Here is a 20724-nt window from a genome sequence, read left to right on the forward strand (position 1 = left end):
AGGGATAAGCACCTGATCCAAACCAGTCCAATGTAGTGAGAGATTGAGACTGAGGCCTGAAGATACTGCTTGTACCTATAGCCCTTATGTCATCAATACCTGAAAATCTGCCCTTGGAGTTTCTGGTTATTTGAACCAATGAATTTACACTTGGTTAAATTTGTTTGTTTTGGGTTTCTGCTTTGTGCAACTACAGGGGTTACAACCAAAATGGAATATATACAAGGCTTTGTGAGAGAGAGAGAGAGAGAGAGAGAGTGTGTGTGTGTGTGTGTGTGTGTGAGAGAGAGACAGAGAGAGACAGAGAGAATTCCAAGAAATCATTGATCCTTCTCACTTTCTTAAGTATAAATATAATGCCATTGTGCTTGTAGAAATAAGTAAAGCTAAATTGTTCATGTGAATATTGACTTTTTTATGTGTGAATAAAACAAGAAAGCACAATGCTAGAGGTATGACTCTTTGATAAAGTTCTTTTCAGAGTCTTTGAGGATGATTTCATCTAACACTAATGGCTCACAGGGGGATTTCAGAGGATAGGAAAAAAATGAACCTTACATGATCCCACCAGATGTGGGATAAGGGAATAATTTTAGAATTTAAATAATAAGAAGTGCCTCTGGTGTGCTTCTAATGTTTCAGTATATGCAAATTAGGTTTTATATAATGCATCTCATACTGTGGCCAACAATGGAGCAAAATTGAACTTTAATTGAAAGCAGAGCTAGAGGAAAGCTGGACTGGAAAGCACAATCTTCAGTTCCAACAAAAGCCATTTACACTGCATATCAAGACTAGGCCATACTTTCAAACAAAATAAGAAATAGATCAATAGAAAGGAATTCATTCCAAAGAATGGAAGCAGATTGAGAGGCACAGTGTAAAATCTTGTATATTTGGTAATCACTCATACATAAGAGAAATTGTTATGCACGATTTAAAAAATTGTCCACAGCAAAGCAGTTAATAGGCAAAGGAGTAAAATAATGCTATATTGAGAAGCACAACTGATATGAAATACTGTCAGAACAGACATCCTTTTGACATGGATCCTGTTATTTTTTAAATTACATTTTCTCCAGTTTTTGCATTAGATATCAGCTGGAATCATAATCCAAACAAACATAACACTGAAACCTAATTATAGGATTATAGAATGCTTCCCCTCCCCTCATACCTCACTACTATTGATACATTGCTAAATGTCTATTTACAACAGTTGCTTTTACCCAGTACATCATTCTAGGCTATCAAGGAAAAATTACAAGACATACCAAAAGCCAAAAAAACACAGTTTAAAGAGACAGAACAAGCATCAGAACCAGACTCAGATAAAGGAGAGATGTTGGAATGATCACACTGGGGATTTAAAACAACTATGATTAATATACTAAGAACGCTAATGGATAAAGTAGACAGCATATAAGAACAAAAGGGCAATGTAAGAAGAAAGATGGGAATTCTAAGACAAAAACCAAAAAGAAATGATTGAGATAGAAAACGTTGTGACAGGAATGAAGAATGCCTTTAATGGGCTTTTAGTAGACTGGACATAGCTGAGGGAAGAATCTCTGAGTTTGAGGATGTCTCAATAGAATGCCCCAAAACCAAAAAGCAAAGAGAACAAAGACTGGGGATAAAACCAGAATATCCAAGAACCATGGAACAGCTACAAAAGGTTTAACATATGAGAATGGGAGTACTAGAAGGAGAAAAGACAGGAACAGAAGAAATATTTGAAACAGTAATGACTGAGAATTTCCCCAAATTAATGTCAGACACCAAACCACAGATCTAAGAAGCTTAGAGAACACCAAGCAGGGTAAATGCAGAAACTAACAAACCCCTCAAACTCCCCAAACCTACAACTAGGTATATATTTTCAAACTACAGAAAATTGAAGATTAAGGAAAACTCCTGAAAGAAGCCAGAGGGGGAAAATATTTTATCTATAGAGCAGCAAAGATAAGAATTACATCTGACTTCTCCTCAGAAACCATGCAGGCAAGAGACTAGAATGAAATATTTAAGTTGTTGAGAGAAATCTGTCACCAACCAACCTAGAATTCAGTGCCCTGTGAAGTCATCCTTCAAAAGTGAAGGAGATATAAAGACTTTCGCAGAAAAACAAAAATTGAGGGAATTTATTGCCAGTGGACCTGTCTTGCAAGAAACGTTAAAAGTTCTTTTAGAGAGAAAGAAAACGTTATAGGTCAGAAACTTAGATCTATACAAAGAAAGAACATCAAAGAAGGAATAAGTGAAAGCAAACTATAAAACTTATTTTTCTTATTCTTAAATTATCTAACAGTTAACAGTTTTCCCCCAAATAGCAATGAAACCAAAAGCTGGTGCTCTGAAAAGATCAATAAGATTGATAAGCCTCTAGCTTGGCTAACTAATAAAGTAAAGTGAAAACTCAAATTGTCAATATCAGAAATGAAAGATGGCACATCACTACAGATACTGTGGACACTAAAATGATAATAAAGAAAGACTAGGAACAATTCTATGCCCACAATTTTGATAACCTAAATAAATCAATTCCTTGAACAACACAGTCTGCCAGAACTCATACAAGAAGAAATAAACCATCTGAGTAGACTTATATATATTAAAGAAATTGACTCAATAATTAATAACCTTCTAAAATAGAAAGCACCAGTCTCAACTGGATTAACTGGTAAATTCTACCAAACATTTAAGGAAGAAATTATACCAATTCTCTAAACTTTTTTTCAGTAGAAGCAGAGGGCATACTACTTAATGCATTCTATGAGGGCAGCATTACCCTTCTATCAAAACCACACAAAAGCATTACAAGAAAAGAAAACTAATATCTCTCATGAACATAGATGCAAATATTCTCAATAAAATATTAACAAATCAAATCCAACAATGTATACAAAGAACTATATACAAAAACCAAGTAAGATTTATCCCAAGTATGCGAGGCTAGTTCAACACTTAAAATTAATTTAGTAATCTGTCACAGCAACAGGCTAAAGAAGAAAAATCACATGATAATATCATTAGAATTAAAAAGAGCATGTGACAAAATCCAACATCTATTCATGATTAAAAACTCTCATTAAACTAGGAACTAGAACTTCCTCAACTTGCTTTAAAAATCTACAAAAAGTCTACAGCTCATGTTATAATTAAAGGAGAGAAACTCAAAGCTTTCAGCATCACATTGGAAGTGTTAGCTAATGCAAAAAGAAAAGAAAAGGAAATAAAAGGTATACAAATTAGGAAGGAAGAAATGAAACTGTTTGTTTGCAGAGGACATGATTGACTATGGAGGAAATCTGAAAGAACAAAAAAAAAACTGGAACTAATAAGTTACTATAGCAAGTTTGTTGGATACAAGTTTAATATACAAAAGTCAATTGCTTTCCTAGATACGAGCAATGGACTAATCACAATAATGTAAAAACACAATACCATGTATATTAGCACTCCAAAATGTAAAATACTTAAGTACAAATCTAACAAGATCTATATGAGTTAAACTACAAAACCCTGATGAAAGAAATCAGAAAAACTAAATAAATGGATATAAATTCCATGTTCATGGAGAGGAAAACTCAATACTGTCAAAGTGTAAGTTCTTTCCAACTTGACGTATACATTCAATGCCTTCCCAATCAAAATTCCAGCAAGTTATAATGTGGAGATTAATAAACTGATTCTAAAGTTTATATGGACAGGCAAAAGACTCAGAATAGCCAACACAATATTGACGGACAAGAACAAAGTTGGAGGATTAACACTATCTGACTTCAAAGCTTACTATAAAGCTAAAATATAATCAAGACAGTGTAGTGTTCACAAAAGAATAGACAGATAGATTAATGGAACAGAATAGAAAGTGCAGAAGTAGACCCACATGATTACAGTCAACTTGTTTTTGGCAAAGGAATGAAGGCAATACACTGGAGAAAAAGTAGTCTTTTCAGCAAATGGAGCTGGAACAACTGGACATCACATGAGTGTAGACACAGATGATACACCCTCCATGAAAGCTAACTCAAAATGGGTCACAGACCTAAATGTATGATGCAAAACTATAGAACAGTTAGAAGATAGCATAGAAAATCTGGATGACCTTGGATTTGACACAGACTTTTTGGATACAATACCAAAGGTATGGTCCATGAAAGAAATAATCAGTAAGCTGAATTTCATTAAAAGTAAAAACTTCTGTTTTGTAAAAGATACTGTCAAGAGAATGAAAACACAAGGCACAGACCGGGAAAAAAGACACATCTGATAAAGAACTCTTATCCAAAATATATGAAGAACTCTTAAAAGTCAACAATTAAAAAAAAAACCTGATTAAAAAACGGGCCAAAGACCTCACCAAAGAAGATATATAAATGGCAAATAAGCATATCAAAAGATGCTTCATATCCTGTATCATTAGGGAAATGCAAATTAAAACAAAAAGCAGAGAGGACAACACACCTGTAAGAAAGGTCAAAATCCAGAACCCTGACAACACCAAATGCTGGTGAGGATGTGAAGCAACAGGGACTTTTATTCATTACTCGTGGAAATGCAAAGTGATACAGTCACTTTGGAAGACAGTTTCTCAAAAAACTAAACATTGGCTTATCATATGATCCAGCAGTCATGTTCCTTGATATACAGCCAAAGGAGGTGAGAATTTATAGTCACACAAAAACCTGCACACAGATGTTAAAACATCTTTATTCATAAATGCCAAAACTTGGAAGCAACTAAAATGTTCTTCAGTTAGGTAAATGAATAAATAAACTCTGGTACATTCAGGTAATGGAATATTAATTACTGCTAAAAAGAAATGAGTTATCAGGCCAGGAAAAGACATGGAGGAAATTTTAAGAAATATTACTAAGTGAAAGAAACCATTCTGAAAAGGCTACATACTGTTTGATTTCATCTATATGATATTCTGGAAAACACAAACCCCTGGGGACAGCAAAAGGATCAGTAGTTGCCAGTGGTTGGTGGGAGGGATGGAGAAAAGGCAGAGCACAGAGGAGTTTTAAGGCAGAGAAACTATTCTGTCTGATACTATAATGGCGGATACATGTCATTACACTCTGAATATACTCTGTATGATATTATAATGATGGTTATATATTATTACACATTTGTGCAAACGTACAGAAGGTACAACACCAAGGGTGAGCCCTAGTATAAACTATAGACTCTGAGTGATAATGATGCGTCAGTGTAGGTACATCAATATAACTAATGTACCAAGTGTTGATAATGGGAGAGGCAGTGCTTGTGGGAGCACATGGGAAATCTCTGTGTCTTCTGCTTAATTTTGTAAAATTTCATAAAAACTAAAGTTTCTTTTAAAGTATCTAGGCCACTTTTGCAGTAGATAGTCTAAACCTTAAAAATACATATCCCTTTCACCCAGAAATTCTATGTTCCTGAAATTATCAAAAGAAAACAGAAAACTGTAATCATAGAGTTATCTATATAACAAAGTAAATGGTTTAAATATCTGACATTGAGTGACTGGAAATTGGTTAAATAAATTATGATAAATCCACAATGCAACTCTTAAAATCATGCTGTTAAATTATTCACTGATACAGGAAAATACTCATGACTTTTTAGGTCCATTCCAACAAATATTTACTGCCACAGAATGTATGCATTTTCTTTAATAGGTATATTTCAAGAATGAGATGGGCTATACTGCACACAATAGAAACAGATGATTAGTGTTAAAAGATTTTCACAACCTTTCTCAGAAGTGATTCATACTTCCCTATTTATTTATTCAACTATTCATTTAGTTGCTAAATTCCCCGGGGTTTAAAAACATGCTCAGAAACTCTTTGACGTTCCTGTGAGAAGATGGATTCCAGTTTGCCCTCTCCGTGTATATGGGCTGGTTCTAGTGACTCGATTCTAAAAAGTGTAATGTGGTGGAAGTGATGATGTGTGCTTTCAAGGCCAAGTTATAAAAGTGACACAGTGTCCCCCCCAACCCCAGGCAGTACACAAGCTTTGGGAACCCTAAGTTGACATGTAAGAAGTCCAGCTCACCTGAAGCTACCATGCTGGAGACAACATGAGGGCAGAGCACATAGAAAACAAGAGGTGCCTGGGAACACCCAATTGTTCAGTCTCAGGTCTTAGTCTTCCAGCCCAGGCACCTGGCGTGCAAACCAGGTGGCCTTCAGATAATGCCACCCCAGCCTTTGAGCTGTCCCAGCTGGCGCTAAGTGGAGCACAGACAAGCTGTCCCCATCAAGCCCTGCCCAAAGTGCAGATTTGTGAGTAAAATAAATATTGATGTTTTTAAAGCTACTAAGTTTGGAGGTGGTTTGTTATGCAGACTTAGATAACTGGAACAAACCCTCACCAGCCAGGCAGGTTACAAATGTATGAACAAATGTACAAAGGTATGATCAATCTTTCTCTCATGAACGACTTTAGAAGTACACAAAACAAAAACCTGTTGCCAGGATTATATTTGGGTGGTAGAATTATGCAGAATTTTTGGCTATTTCCTTGTACTTTTCTGTGATATACAGATTATCTGAAATTAGTAATATAGTTATTACTTCTATCATTAGAGACAGTCAACAAATGAATAGATGAATAAATAAATAGGGAAGGATAAATCACTTCTGAAAAGGCTGTGATAACCTTTTAACACTAATCACCTGTTTATAGGGTGACACAGTATAGCCCATCTTATCCTTGAAATGGGCTTATTAAAAGGTACATCTTCAGTGACAGTCACAGTCTGAACTCTCTGGCTTCATAGAGCTGAATCTCAGCTTAGGAACCACGACCTGGGAGGAGAGAAACACAACTCCAGGTGGCCTCCTAGTAACTCATATCCACAGGAACTGCCATTAAACCTATTTTCATCAATATTTGTGTGCACTGAAAAAAAAATAGCTGTTCTGACTCTGGGGGTTCTGGGTATTTATGATCATGTTATTTATCCTTCATATAATGACTCATGGAACAGAGAAGTCCACAACACTCAGATGGGTGTCTTATTTACACCAGCTTAAGCTGGTCATTGGTCTAAAGTGCATTCCCCAATGTACCAATTCCAGGAGAAGATTGTGGAAAGAGAATAATTAGTCTTATCTACACACAGTTTAGATGCTCCTCACACAGAGGAGAAAATATGAAAATAGTGTAGCTTCTTGGCTATTTGGGCTGGGATTGTGTAGAGCGTTTGGTTGGTGATGACATTTGCTTTCTATTTCCACAACAAATAAGGCAGTCAAAAGTGTTGGGGAAGCTGCTTTTAGTAAAAAGTAATTAACATTTTCATCCCCAGGGAAAGATGTCATGGTCACAAGAGGTCTAGAAGAATGGGGCAGTGTTTGTAGTAACCTGTGAAAGTGTGTTGCATATTATTACTATGTGAGGATGAGGACAAAAAGTAGACAAGAGTATGAAATTTATCCTTGCTTTCAGAACTCTGGAACACGTCCATTTTAATAATGCTTGAGGCAAGGGTGAGCTGGTTTCCCAGCACAGCTATAAATAGCTTGTTCTTTAGTCCAAGTTCAAGCTGCAAAGGTATTCTTTGGGCATTCTCTGACCAGCTGTGCCCATCCTCTCAACATTACAGCAATTTCCTCCCCTTTCATTTCCTTATATTGTGAAAATACTGGCTGTAGTGTGACACCAAGTGTTCTGGAGAATGACAGCATTCACTTTCACTTATTTAGTGACTACTATGTGCCAGATACTAAGTGTCTTGTGCATATTAAATATTTACTTAATCCTCCTGATAGCCTTGTGTGGTAGAAAACACCATTACCCCCATTTTATAGATGAAAAAACTAAAGCAAAGAGAAAACATGCCTAGGACCACCCAGCTAGTATGCAGCAGAGCTAGGATTATAAAGAATGAAATGATAAATATGCTATCATATGTTCAGCACTTATTATGTAGCAAGCTCTGTGCTAAACACTTAAGGTGTATTAAGAAAAATTATCCCAAATTTGGAAATAAGGCAAAATGATGACAGCATGTCTTTTCATGCTGGAATATTGTCTAACAGGACTACCCAAAGATTATCTAATTCTCTAGACATACATCTTTGTTTGACCTCCCATTTACTATTGATTCAGGCCCAGGAGGAATTAGATGCCAACTTGTAGCAGACTGATACATTTCAAATAATTTTTGGGTGGCAGAAATGCAAATAATTTCCATAGAAAAGATAACCCCAAATATTAAGTTTTATTACTCTATAGGCCATACCAGTCTAAAAATAATTTAGCAATCTTATTCTAGCACTTTTTTCATTTATTATGTGTATCAGTCTCTCACATATGCTTTTGAATCAGCTTTGTGGTTTCCTCATTAGTGAGTTAAATAACTGTGTCTCCCATTTAGTATAGGTTTGAAAGATAGTCATGCTTTCAACATTTGGAGAATTATACAATTTAACTGCCACCAAATCCAGTGAAGTAGATGATGTGGTTTTCCCTGTTTTACAAAGAACCTGAGGATTGAAGAGGTCAAATAGCAGGTCTAAGGTGTTACCTTAATAAGGAAAGGAGCTGGAGCACAGATCTAGGGCTGCCTGATTCCACAGACTGGGTTTGAATCTATGTGTTCAGTTCCGTTTCTGAGATGTTGGTGGCAGGGCCTTGCTCTATCCATTTATATAAAAGAGCCTGCCATCATAGACACTTGGTAAATGTTTGTACAAAAATAAACTCCAGAAATAATCTTAAGTCTTTTTGGAACAAAATAGGGTATAAATTAAAAAAGAAAAGGAAACCATCCATCTCCAGAGGTGATCTAAAGCTACTGCTTTGAAACTCTCATTTCAGCTAATGGCTTAAAATGTTCTAATTGTCAGCTTTTCTTTAAGGTTATTTGGAGTTGGGAAAGTTAGTCATACTTAGGATAATGTTCTTACTAAGATAAGGTTCTTACTGAGTTCTTACCAAGGGTGAGAACGATCTGGTCACTAAGTCCCAGCTTGCAGTCTTTTCTCTTGACTCCAGTGTAGTAACAATCTCTCCACTGGAAAATGAGGTATTTTCTCTTCTTTTTATTTTTCAATGTTTGGACTTGCCTGTTCTCTCCTAAATGCTTTTGAACCTGTAACTAGTTGCCTATCATATTACTGTTCTCAGATTTTAAAAAAATCCCTGGGTGACTCTTATACACACTCAGTAACTGGCTTGATTAAAACTCTGAAGACCTCGGCTCCAGTCCTTCATTTTCTGAACAAATTACTGCTCAATTTTGTGTTTTAATTTTCTTATTTATTTAAAACAGGAATAATGGCATTTGCCTTAAATCAAATGATGTTGACCAAACCTCCATGAAAATTGGTAAGACAGGGTCCTGAAATCTCTCAGGAGGGATGTGCCTGGGGGTCAGGCTTAGGTCACCTCTGGAAGGCAGAATTGAATTGCTGGGTTTAACAAAAGGAATTAGCAGGAAGTGATGAACTATTATTATAGGAATCCACCAAAGGGATTCAACAGTGTATTTGGCTGGTAGAAGAAAAAAATCAACAGACTTGAATCTGAATCAATAGAGACTATGCATCTGAAAAACAGGGGAAAATATGAAAATTGAACAGATTTTCAGAGAAATGTATTGCATCAAAATATGTGTAATGGGAATACCAAAAGGAGAGGACAGAGAAGAGGCAGAAAAAATATTCAAAGAAATAGTGACTGAAAATTTTCCAAATTTGATAAAAACAAAACATTAACTTACTCTTTAAAAAGTTCAATAAGCCCCAAGAAATTTAAACACAAACATATCCACACTCAGAAGCATCATAGTTAAACAAAGAGAGAGAAAATCTTGAAAGCAGCAAGAAAAAAGTGACTCTACAAATAGAAGTGAATTCCATAAGGTTAACAGCTGACTTTTTGTCAGAAACAGTGGCATCTGGAAGAAAGTGGGATAATATATTCAATGTGCTGGAAAAAAACTTGTCAACCAAGAACCTTATTTCTAGCAAAATATCTTTCAAAAATGAAGGCAAAATAAAGATTTCCAGATAAGCAAAAACTGAGAGAATTCACTGCTAGCATACTTGGCTTATAAGAAATACTAAAGGAAGTTCTTGATGCTAAAAATATTTTAAGCAAGGGAGTAGTTCAATTTCACATAGAAAAACAACATATATGGTAAAGGTAATTATGTGGGTAGCTACAAAAGAAAGTATAATTATATATTTCTTTTTTTTTTGTTTTTTTTTGCGGTATACAGGTCTCTCACTGCTGTGGCCTCTCCCGTTGTGGAGCACAGGCTCCAGACGCGCAGGCTCAGCAGCCATGGCTCACGGGCCTAGCCGCTCCGCGGCATGTGGGATCTTCCCAGACCAGGGCACGAACCCGTGTCCCCTGCGTCGGCAGGCAGACACTCAACCACTGCGCCACCAGGGAAGCCCTATATATTTCTTTTTGAAACTGGTTTAAAAATTGCACAGAACAATATCTATGAAATTATACTGTTGAACCTATAACATATAGAGGTATAATTTATTTGACAATAACAGTACAGAGGAGTGGGGGGAGAGGAAATGAAACTATATCTGAGTAAGAAAGTGAAGCCAGCCGGTAACTCAAATTCACAGAAAGAAATGAAGAGAATAAGAACTGGTAAATAAGTCAGTTAATATAAAGACACTATAAATATATTTTTTCCCTTTTATCTTTAGACATAAGATTATATAAAATAATAACTATAGCACTGTATTCTTTGCATTTGTAACATACATAGGTTTAATGTATCTGACAATAGTAACACAGCAAATTAGGGAATGGGAATGGAGCTATACTGGAGCAAAGTTTCTGTATATTATAGGAATTAAGTTAGTATAAATCTGAAGTAGATTCTAATAAGTTAAAATATTACTGACCCTTGAGCAAGCACTAATAAAATAACTCAAAAAAACCCCTTAGGGATTCCCTGGTGGTGCAGTGGTTGAGAGTCCACCTGCTGATGCAGGGGACACGGGTTTGTGCCCCAGTCTGGGAAGATCCCACATGCCGCGGAGTGGCTGGGCCCATGAGCCATGGCCGCTGAGCCTGCGCGTCCAGAACCTGTGCTCCGCAACGGGAGAGGCCACAGCAGTGAGAGACCTGCATACCGAAAAAAAAAAAAAAAAAAAAAAAAAAAAACACCTTAAAAATCATTAAAGGAATTTAAATCACGTGCCAGAAAATGTCCACTTAATGCAAAAAGAACACAGTGAAGGAAAAATGGAGGAACAAAAATGACATGAGACACATAGAAACTATAAAGCAAAATGAGACATAAATCCAGCTACAGGCAGACCTTGTTTTACTGTGCTTTGCTCTATTGCACTTTACAGATGTTGCTTTTTTTTTTTTTTACAAATCAAAGGTTTGAGGCAACCCTGCATTGAGCAAGCCTATTGGTGCCATTTTTCCAACAGCACTTGCTTATTTTGTGTCTCTGTGTCACATTTTGGTGATTATCACAATATTTCAAGCTTTTAAATTATTATTATATTTGCTATGGTGATCTGTGATTTTTGATGTTACTATTGTAATTGTTTTGGACGCCATGAACCACACTCTTGTAAGATCATGAACTTAATCAATGTTGTGTGTGTTCTAACTGCTCCTCTAAAGGCCATTTTCCTGTCTCTCTCCCTCTCCTTGGGCATCCCTATTGCCTGAGACACAAAAATATTGAAACCAAGCCAATTAATTGCCCTGCAATGGCTTCTAATTGTCCAAATGGAAGGAAGAGTCATGCGTCTCTCACTTTAAATCAAAGGCTAGAAGTGATTGAGCATGTCAAAAGCCGAGATAGGCAGAAAGCTCCTCCTCTTGTACCAATGAGTTAGCCAAGTTGTGAATGTAAGGGAGAAGTTCTTGAAGGAAATTAAAGGTGCTACTCCAGTGAATACACAGTTAATAAGAAAGTAAAACAAGCTTATTGCTTTTATGAAGAAAGTTTTGGTGTCTGGATAGAAGATCAAATGAGCCACAACATTCCCTTAAGCCAAATCCTAATCCACAGCAAGGCCCTAACTCTCTTCAGTTCTAAGACGATTGATAGAGGTGAGGAAGCTACAGAAGGAAAGACTGAAGCTAGCAGAAGTTGGTTCATGAGGTTTAGGGAAAAAGCCATACCCATAACATAAAAGTGCAAAGTGAAGCAACAAGTGCTGATGTAGAAGCTTCAGCAAGTTATCCAGAAGATCTAGCTAAGATAATTAATGAAGGTGACTACACTAAACAACAGGTTTTCTACGTAGATGAAATGGCCTTCTATTGGAAGAAGATGCCATCTAGGTCTTTCATAGCTGGAGAGGAGGGGTCAACGCCTGCCTTCAAAGCTTCAGAGGACAGGCTGACTCTCTTGTTAGGAGCTAATGCAAGTGGTGACTTTAAGTTGAAGCCAGTGCTCATTTACCATTCTGAAAATCCTAGGACCCGTAAGAATTATGCTAAATCTACTCTGCCTGTGCTCTCTAAATGGAACAACAAAGCCCAGATGACAGCACATCTGTTTACAACATGGTTTACTGAATATTTTAAACCCACCGTTGAGACCTACCGTTTAGAAAAAAGATTCCTTTCAAAATATTACTGTTTATTGACAATACACCTGGTTACCTAAGAGCTCTGATGGAGCTGTACAATGAGATTCATGTTGGTTTCAGGTCTGCTAATGCAACATTCATACTGCAGCCCATGAATCAAGGAGTAATTTCAACTTTCAAAGCCTTATTGCTTAAGAAATACATTGTGTAAGGCTATAGCTGCCATAGATAGTGATTCCTCTGGTGGATCTGAAGTAAATTGAAAACATTCTGGAAAGGACTCACCATTCTAGATGACATGAAGAACACTTTTGATTCATGGGAAGAGGCCAAAATATCAAAAAATCTTAACAGGAGTTTAGAAGATGCTGATTCCAATCTTCATGGATGACTGCGAGGTGTTCAAGACTTCAGTGGAAGAAGTAACTGCAGATGTGGTGGAAACAGCAAGAGAACTAGAGTTAAAAGTGGAGCCTGAAGATGTGACTGAATTGCTGCAATCCTAGGATAGAACTTGAACAGATGAGTAGTTGCTTCTTACGGATGAGCAAAGAAAGGGGTTTTCAAAAAATGGACCTATTCCTAGTGCAGATGCTGTGAGAATTGTTGAAATGACAGCAAAGGATTTAGAATATTACATAAACTTAGTTGATAAAGCAGCAGCAGGTTTTGAGAGGATTGACTCCAATATTGAAAGCAGTTCTACTGTGGGTAAAACAGCATTGCATGATACAGAGAAATCATTCATGAAAGTGAGTCAATTGATGTGGCAAACTTCATCGTTGTCTTATTTTTAAGAAATTGCCACAGTCACCCAACCTTCAGCAACCACCACCCTGACCAGTCAGCAGCCACCAACATCCAGGCAAGACCCTCTACCAGCAAAAAGATTATGACTTGCTGAAGGCTCTTGGATGATGGTTAGCAATTTTTAGCAATTAGGTATCTTTAAATTAAGCTATGTACATTGCTGTTTTAGACACAATGCATTGCACACTTAATAGACTACAGTACTGTGTAAACGTAACATTTTTATGCACTGGGAAACCAAAAAATTCCTGTGACTCTGTTTATTGTGATATTCACTTTATTGTGGTGGTCTAGAACTGGACCTGTGATATGTTTGAGGAATGCCTGTATGTCAATAATATGTGAAATATGAAGGAATAAAACAATCAAATCAAAAGGTAGTAATTATCAAACTGGTTAAAAAAAAGAAGATCCAACTGTCTGCTGTCTAAAAGAGACATGCTTCAGATTCAAAGAAACAACTAGGTTGAAATAAAAGGATGGTGCATGTTTTTTGGACACCAAATACATGTTATTTCTCATACCAATTCTCCAATTCTCTCATACCAACAGGATGTCCAACAATTCAATCCTATTCTGACACTACCTGCCTGAAGTTAGCATCTTTTCCCAAAAGTTAAAGGGTTTAGTCCCCAAAGCGGCTCCCATTTCAAACACCAGCCGAAGTGGGGTTCCCAGGCAACTCACACATCTGCCCAGCTGACTGATCAGCACCCTCACCACCCCAGTTTCCACTGATCAGCACCCTCACCACCCCAGTTTCAATAATTTGCTAGAACAACTCATAAAACTCAAGAAAGTGCTCTACTTACTATTATAGTTTATTATAAAGAACGTCAATGAACTGCCAGAAGAAGAGGTAGATAGAGTGGGGTCTGGAAGTGTCCCAAGCACAAGAGCCTCTTGGGTGTACCACCCTCCTTGCATGTGGATGTAGTCCCCAACTCAGAGGTTCTCCAAACCCCGTCATTTAGGGGTTTTATGGCCATTTCATTATGTATGCATGATTGATTAAATCATGGGCATGCGTGATTGGATCTCCAGCTCCACTCCTCTCATCAGGGTTTGGGGGTTAGGGCTGAAATTCCCAACCCTCTAATCATATGGCTGGTTTTCTGGCAACCAGCCCCCATCCTGAAGCTATTTAGGTACCACTCCCCCCTCCCTCCACCAACCTGAATCATTCCATTAGCATACAAAAGATGGTTAAGTTCCAAGTGTTTTAGGAGCTCTGTGCCAGGAACCAGGGACAAAGACCAAATATTTATATTTTTATTACACCACAGATGGAAAAAGATATTTCATGCAAGAAGCAACCATAAGAGAGCTGGCGTATCTATACTAAGATGAGACAAAATAGACTTTAAGACAAATGTGGCTAGAGACAAAGGACATTTTATCCTGCAAAGAGGAGTTGGTGGCTGGGAAGAAAGGGAGAGTCAGAAGTTAGGATGCTTGCTTCCCCTATAGGATGGTTCAGGAACTTGGCCAGCCCCAGTGTGAGCAGTGCCCGTTAAGGCAAAAATGTTCCAGGTATATGATCTGGGGAAGGTCAGATCAGGAAGAAGACATTGCCTCTAATTCCTTTCCTCACCAACCTCACAGTTCAGCCTGTAACTTTAATCCTGGCCTCCCTGTGAACCCTCAGTGGAGATGATTTCCTGATCACGCTGAGTCATAAAAAAATGCAGTTTATATCTTATTAGGAATAAGATTGAGAGAATATAAACTACTTGGTCAGATGGTAGTTCAATTTAATGGTTGACTGGAATTGTGTGCCTTGAAGATGACTAAGCAGAGGAAAAGAAATGAACAATCATGAATGAATGGGAGAAAAGCACTTGAAAAAATGAAAGCTATTTTAATATAGCTTATGGAGGGCAAAATTCTTTCGTTCTTTTGCTATCTTAATGACATAGTGATAATAAAACCAAAGGATGCATCGATCTTTCAAAAAAGATGTCTTATTACGAGTGGGTGGGTTTTAGTGCATAATGTTATATAAAATATTATATCATGTGTTCACCATAGCACTGTCAAATGGTATTTATTTAGCATTAACACAGATGATAAATTTATCACTTCTGTTTTTTTAAAGTAGGTGCAGTTCTTGCTTGTTGAGATTACACCATAAAAATTTATTTTATGAATTAGATTCATTCCTAAATTGTGAAGAGAAGGTTGTATAATGAACAATTTCCTGGTGATTCATGCACAGCTTTGAAGAAGCATTCATATTGGCTCCAATCAAGTCAGGTCTAAGGTAAGTTTGGAAGAATGACAACTTTGGCATTTTTCTGTAAGAATGGAGAAAACCAGAACCCAAATCACAGAAATTGCACATTATAAAATCTGTGACTCCCAGTGTAACCTTGGCCTTTCTTATCAGGGAATTATGCTACTTTAAAAGGAAACTTTTATGTCTTTAATTGGGAAGTGGAGCATTGGCTTATTTCCATTGTGTAAACTTTAAAATAATTCCCATTAAAATCTGTATTCCTGTTTTGATAGGACAGTAGGCTTAATCAGGGTGACAAATCTTTGGCACTTGACTGGTGTAATATTATGTAAAACACGATGACTGATATTTAGAGGCTACATTGGTTTAAATTAATTACTTCAGTTAATTAGCAATTAATTTTAAATAAATTGAATTGTTTCCATTTAAAATGTGTCCTGTCTCAGCTGTCCCTGCACTGAGAAAGCCTTATTCTCAGAAGCAGTTAATATATGAGTGCAACGTCAATTTTATGGAGCTCTGAGTAAATTTCACCTCATAGGCCTCCTTGATATTTACAAGGCAGAGTCCCTCTGAGAAGGAATGTCAGTGCTGGGTGCATTCAGGGCGCCTGGCCCTGCCCTCCCATTTTACAGATGAGGATGGTGGGGCCCTTTGAGTCTCCCTTTCCTTTAACCCCCAAGTTAACTGGTCCCTAACATCTGACAATTTTGCTTTCTGAATTGTTCTCTGGTTGGTTTCCTCTTCTCTTTCCCCACTCCCATGGTTTATCCATGGCTTCATCAGATTTAATCTGTAAATCTGGTTTTCCTATTTTCTTTTCATTTCCTTTAATATTTCCTTCACATCCTCCAAATTCAGTTATTTATAAAGCAAATCTTGAAAAGAGACTCAGCATCATCGTTAATCGTTAAGGAAATGCAAAATCAAAACCACAATAAGACACCACCTGACACCCACCACATAATACACACACACCATCAAAAACAGAGAAGAACAAGTGCTGATGAGGATGTGGAGAGATTGCAGCCCTTATACATTGTTGGTAGGAATGTCAAACAGTGAAGCTATTGTGGAAAACAAGCTGGTGGATTCTTCAAATTTAAATAGAGTTACGATATAACCCAGCTATTCCGGTCCTGAGAATATACTCAAAAGAACTAAAAACAGGCACTCAAACAACACAATATTCATAGCACCACTCTTCACATTAGCTAAAAGTGGAAATAATCCAAATGCTCATCAAAGGATGAACAGTTAGACAAAATGTGGCATATCCATACAATGGGATATTTATGACTCAACCATGAAAAAGAGTGATGTACTGATATATGCAACAACATGCATGAACCTGAAAAACATGCTATGTGAAAGAAGCCACAGAAGATAACCTATTGTATGATTCCATTTATATGCACTATTTAGAATAGGTAAATCTATAGACACAGAAATAAGATTAATGGTTGCCAGAAGCTGGGGCGGGGGGAATGACTGCTTCTTGGGTACAGAGTTTTCTTTTTAGGTGATTCAAATGTTTTGGAACTTGATATACATGGTGGTTTTACAGCATTGTGAATGTACTAAATGCCAGTGAATTGTGCACTTTAAAATGGTAATTTTATGTTACAGGAATTTCACCTCAATAAAAAAATTTTTTTACGTGGATGAAGGAGGCAGAAAAGGTCAGAGTGATGCCAACGTGAGAAGGACTTGACTCGCCTTTGCTGGCTTTGAAGATGGAGGAAGGGGTCATGCGGTAAAGAAGCTGGAAAAGGCAAAGAAATGGATTCTCCTCTAGAAATTCCAGAAGGAACTCAGCCCTGCCACACCTTGACTTTAGCCCAGTAAGACCTGTGTCAGACTTGTGACCTGCAAGGTAATACATCTGTGTTGTTTAAGCTGCTAAAAAAGGCCATGTTAAATTCCCTTCCTTGGCACCCTCATAGCATCCCGGATGTGTGGCTTTCCTTGCAGTTGGCTCTGGGCTGATTATGTGTAGCTTGAGGTCAAGGCATACCTTTAATCCCCAAGGCCTATACCACACTCTCCCCAAATTCCTGCAGAGATAGTGCTTATAAAAGTTTGTTGAATGTATCAATGGACAAAATTTAGTCCAGAGAGGTGAAGTGGCTTATAGGGAATTATTAAGAGCTGGGAGTGAGTCTTCTTTCCAGGCTGGTGCTGTTATGAGCTGCCTAATGCAATTCAGCAAGAAGAACTTTCCTGCAATTGTATCACATATTTCTATTCAGGATGTGTTTTTTGTGGACCAGGACACTCTAGGAAAGTATTACCTTTTCTCTCTATTCTCCCTTTCCCCATTGTTCCACAAGTGTGGATGTTTGTTTTGGCTTAGAGAAAGTTTTTGTAATTAGACCGGAAGCAGAAATTGCCAGTGAGATATCTCTCTCTCTGGCTTTTGTGTTTTCTAACGCCTCAGATTTGACAGGTTTATGCTGAGTTCTTTTAAGGACAATCTGAGGAAGAGAGATTTTTTTCCCTTAGATCACAGGAGAGAAATGGGGTGTGTGTGGTGGTTGCACCTTAGGCCCTGTACCTACTTCTGGTGCAGAAGAAAAGAGCAAAGAGATTCTGTTTAAGGAAGCAGGTGGCCTCACCCATGAGGACATCAGGGTGCCGTGAGAAACTGACCACCATAAGGTCCTGACATTTTGGATCCTGGTGTGACTGCATGCTAGAGGGGTTTTGGAAGGATGGATGCCACACAGATTGGCAGAAAAGGGGTTAGGAATTGTATTTCATTTAATCTAAGGGAAAACATTTTAAAATGAATATTTCTTGCATCTTTGAATTTGTGGACTAAGATCCATACTCACATGTGGATAAATGGAATAAAAGTATCAAGCTACTCAGAGGAGGTCTAAAAGATCCTCCTACTCTCTAATAAGAAGTCCTGTTCTGGGACTTCCCTGGTGGTCCAGTGGTTAAGACTTGGCGTTTCCACTGCAGGGGGCACAGGTTTGATCCCTGGTCAGGAAACTAAGATGCCCACATGCTGAGCAGCCAAAAAACAAAACTTGCTTCAACATCTGAAATGATCCCATTGTAGCTTTTTAAAAATTATGATGATCCTAAAATTACTGAAGGAGGCAATGGTGCAACTGGACGGATGATTAAATAGGAAGTCAAACACTTGGGCTGTTCCCAGGAACAGGACCAGATGATGAAGGCAGTAGCTGGCCTTCGAAGGTGACCCTTCGAGTGGGTGCTTCTTCAGCCCATTTCCTCTGCCAGGCTCTGAAATAAGGTCAGTGTTGGCAGGCTTGTTGGGCCCTTCTCAAAATCTGTGTGAGGACCTTGGATGGGTATCAAGAGACCTATTCTGCCTCTGGATACCTGGGTTAGAAGGGTGGGGAATGAATGTGATAATGAAGCATGGAGTAGTTGATCAAACCATCCATCACCTACAAGAACAGGGCTCCAAGGAACAGTAATGGGAGGAAGAGGAGCAGGAAGTTGCTGGAGAGGTTAGGACCATGGGTGCTATTTGAGGTGGGGCTGGGGGCCACATGGGGAAATGTGTGGCCACACACAGGCTGTTCAGAACCAACATGGGAGCACCAGCCCCTTGAGTCAAGGAGGGGTTATGCCCTAGTCAGCTTGGGCTGCCACAGCAAAGCACTGCAGGCTAGGGGCTTCCACAATAGACATTTATGTCCTCACAGTTCTGGAAGCCTGAAGTCAAGGTCAAGGTGCCAGCATGCCAGGTACTGGTGAGAGCTCTCCTCCTAGCTGCAGATGGCCCATCTTGATGCATAATCACATGACCTTTTCTCCCTGTGTGAGTGGAGAAAGCCAGAGAGTGAGAGCAAGCCAGCTTTTCCTCTTCTTATAAAGCCACCAATCCTGTTGGATTAGGCTCCCACCCTTATGACCTTATTTAACTGTAATTCCCCCCTAAAAGCCCTAGCTCCAAATACAGTCACATTAGGGTTTAGGCCTTCAATATATGAATTTTGGGAGCACACAATTCAGTCTATAGCAGGCAGAAAGAGAAGGAGGATGGTGAAGGGGGAGCAGAGAACCTATTCTCCAACCCTTCCTCCAGTGACACCTGCTTCTTCAGAAGACTGTCTTCTTTAAGAACAAGGGCAAATCCACTTGGTTTGTCTATAGAATTATGGGAATGTGGAGAAAATACAGTGCTTTTGTTTCATGTGAAAGACAAATATTTTGTAAAAATCGATAGTGAATTAGAAGGGAGGACTTGAGCATTCCAAGGCACTGAAGTTCACAAATGTGGGATTAATCACCAACATACTGTGAATCCAGTGGTACCAAATCATACATGATAAAGCTCACAAGCCCTGAAGGCGTGGTCTGCTCATTGACCTACTGGTGGTAAACTTGACTGCTGGTCAAACCAGATGCTTTTACAGTCTCCTTTTTACAGTTCCATATCCAGGTCATCAGGAATAATTTGCAAGTAGGTCACAGATTCATATCTGTTGCTGAAGTCAAATTACTGGCCAAGAGGACTGTGGGCCAGGGGAAGTTTTGCCTAGTCCATTGTGTAAGGGTGTTGCTATCAGAGTCTGAAAATAGGCCACCAGCTGAGATTTGACAAGCTGAGGCGCTGGAACTGTGATTCCAATTTGGAGTCATTTGTCACTTGCAACTTCATTAAAATACAACTTGTGGACTCTCTTAGCTGAAAATTGACAAAATACTCCTCACTTTGCCAGAAGGTAGGTCTTCATTCTTTTGAGGGAAGATGATTACTAAAAGCAACATTTGTAGCTTATGTTGGGTGAAGGTAAATGTGACACCACAAATATGATAGTATTCCTACTGTAAATTATGTAGAAATGGAATTAAAAGCTTTTATTCATTTCATGTATGTAATTGAGGTCATAGACTCATGCTGTCCCCAAATAAATATTTCAAGGGCAAAAGTGAAATAGTACCCTGGGAGTCTAATTGCTCCTCTTTGAAGTAACTGTCATATAATCTCTCTTTACCTCTCTATTAGGTGGGCTTTATTTGAGTGGATGGAGTGATGGCTTGTTTCTGTTTGGGCAGAGGTCTGCAGACCAGATGACGAGTAATACCTGGACTCAGGTGTTTATAACTCATTCATTTTCCCCCTTTTAATTAAATCACAATAAC

At 38.1% G+C, this 20724-nt stretch overlaps 1 long non-coding RNA gene across 3 annotated transcripts in view; it reads right to left on the reverse strand.

Annotated features, from left to right (window-relative positions):
* The window catches only part of LOC116762732, a 50604-nt gene extending 36294 nt beyond the window's left edge, over positions 1-14310 (reverse strand). For 2 of the 3 annotated variants that reach the window (XR_004352331.1, XR_004352332.1), the window contains exons 1-2: positions 14168-14310; positions 12831-12971 (exon numbers count right to left, since the gene is read on the reverse strand). This is a non-coding gene — a long non-coding RNA (uncharacterized LOC116762732). The remainder of the gene's footprint in view (positions 1-12830; positions 12972-14167) is intronic. The other variant, XR_004352333.1, reaches the window with a different exon arrangement.
* Between the last annotated feature and the right edge of the window lie 6414 nt (positions 14311-20724).

The sequence above is a fragment of the Phocoena sinus genome, chromosome 11 (assembly GCF_008692025.1).
Source record: "Phocoena sinus isolate mPhoSin1 chromosome 11, mPhoSin1.pri, whole genome shotgun sequence".
In the NCBI taxonomy this organism is placed as follows: Eukaryota; Metazoa; Chordata; class Mammalia; order Artiodactyla; family Phocoenidae; genus Phocoena; species Phocoena sinus.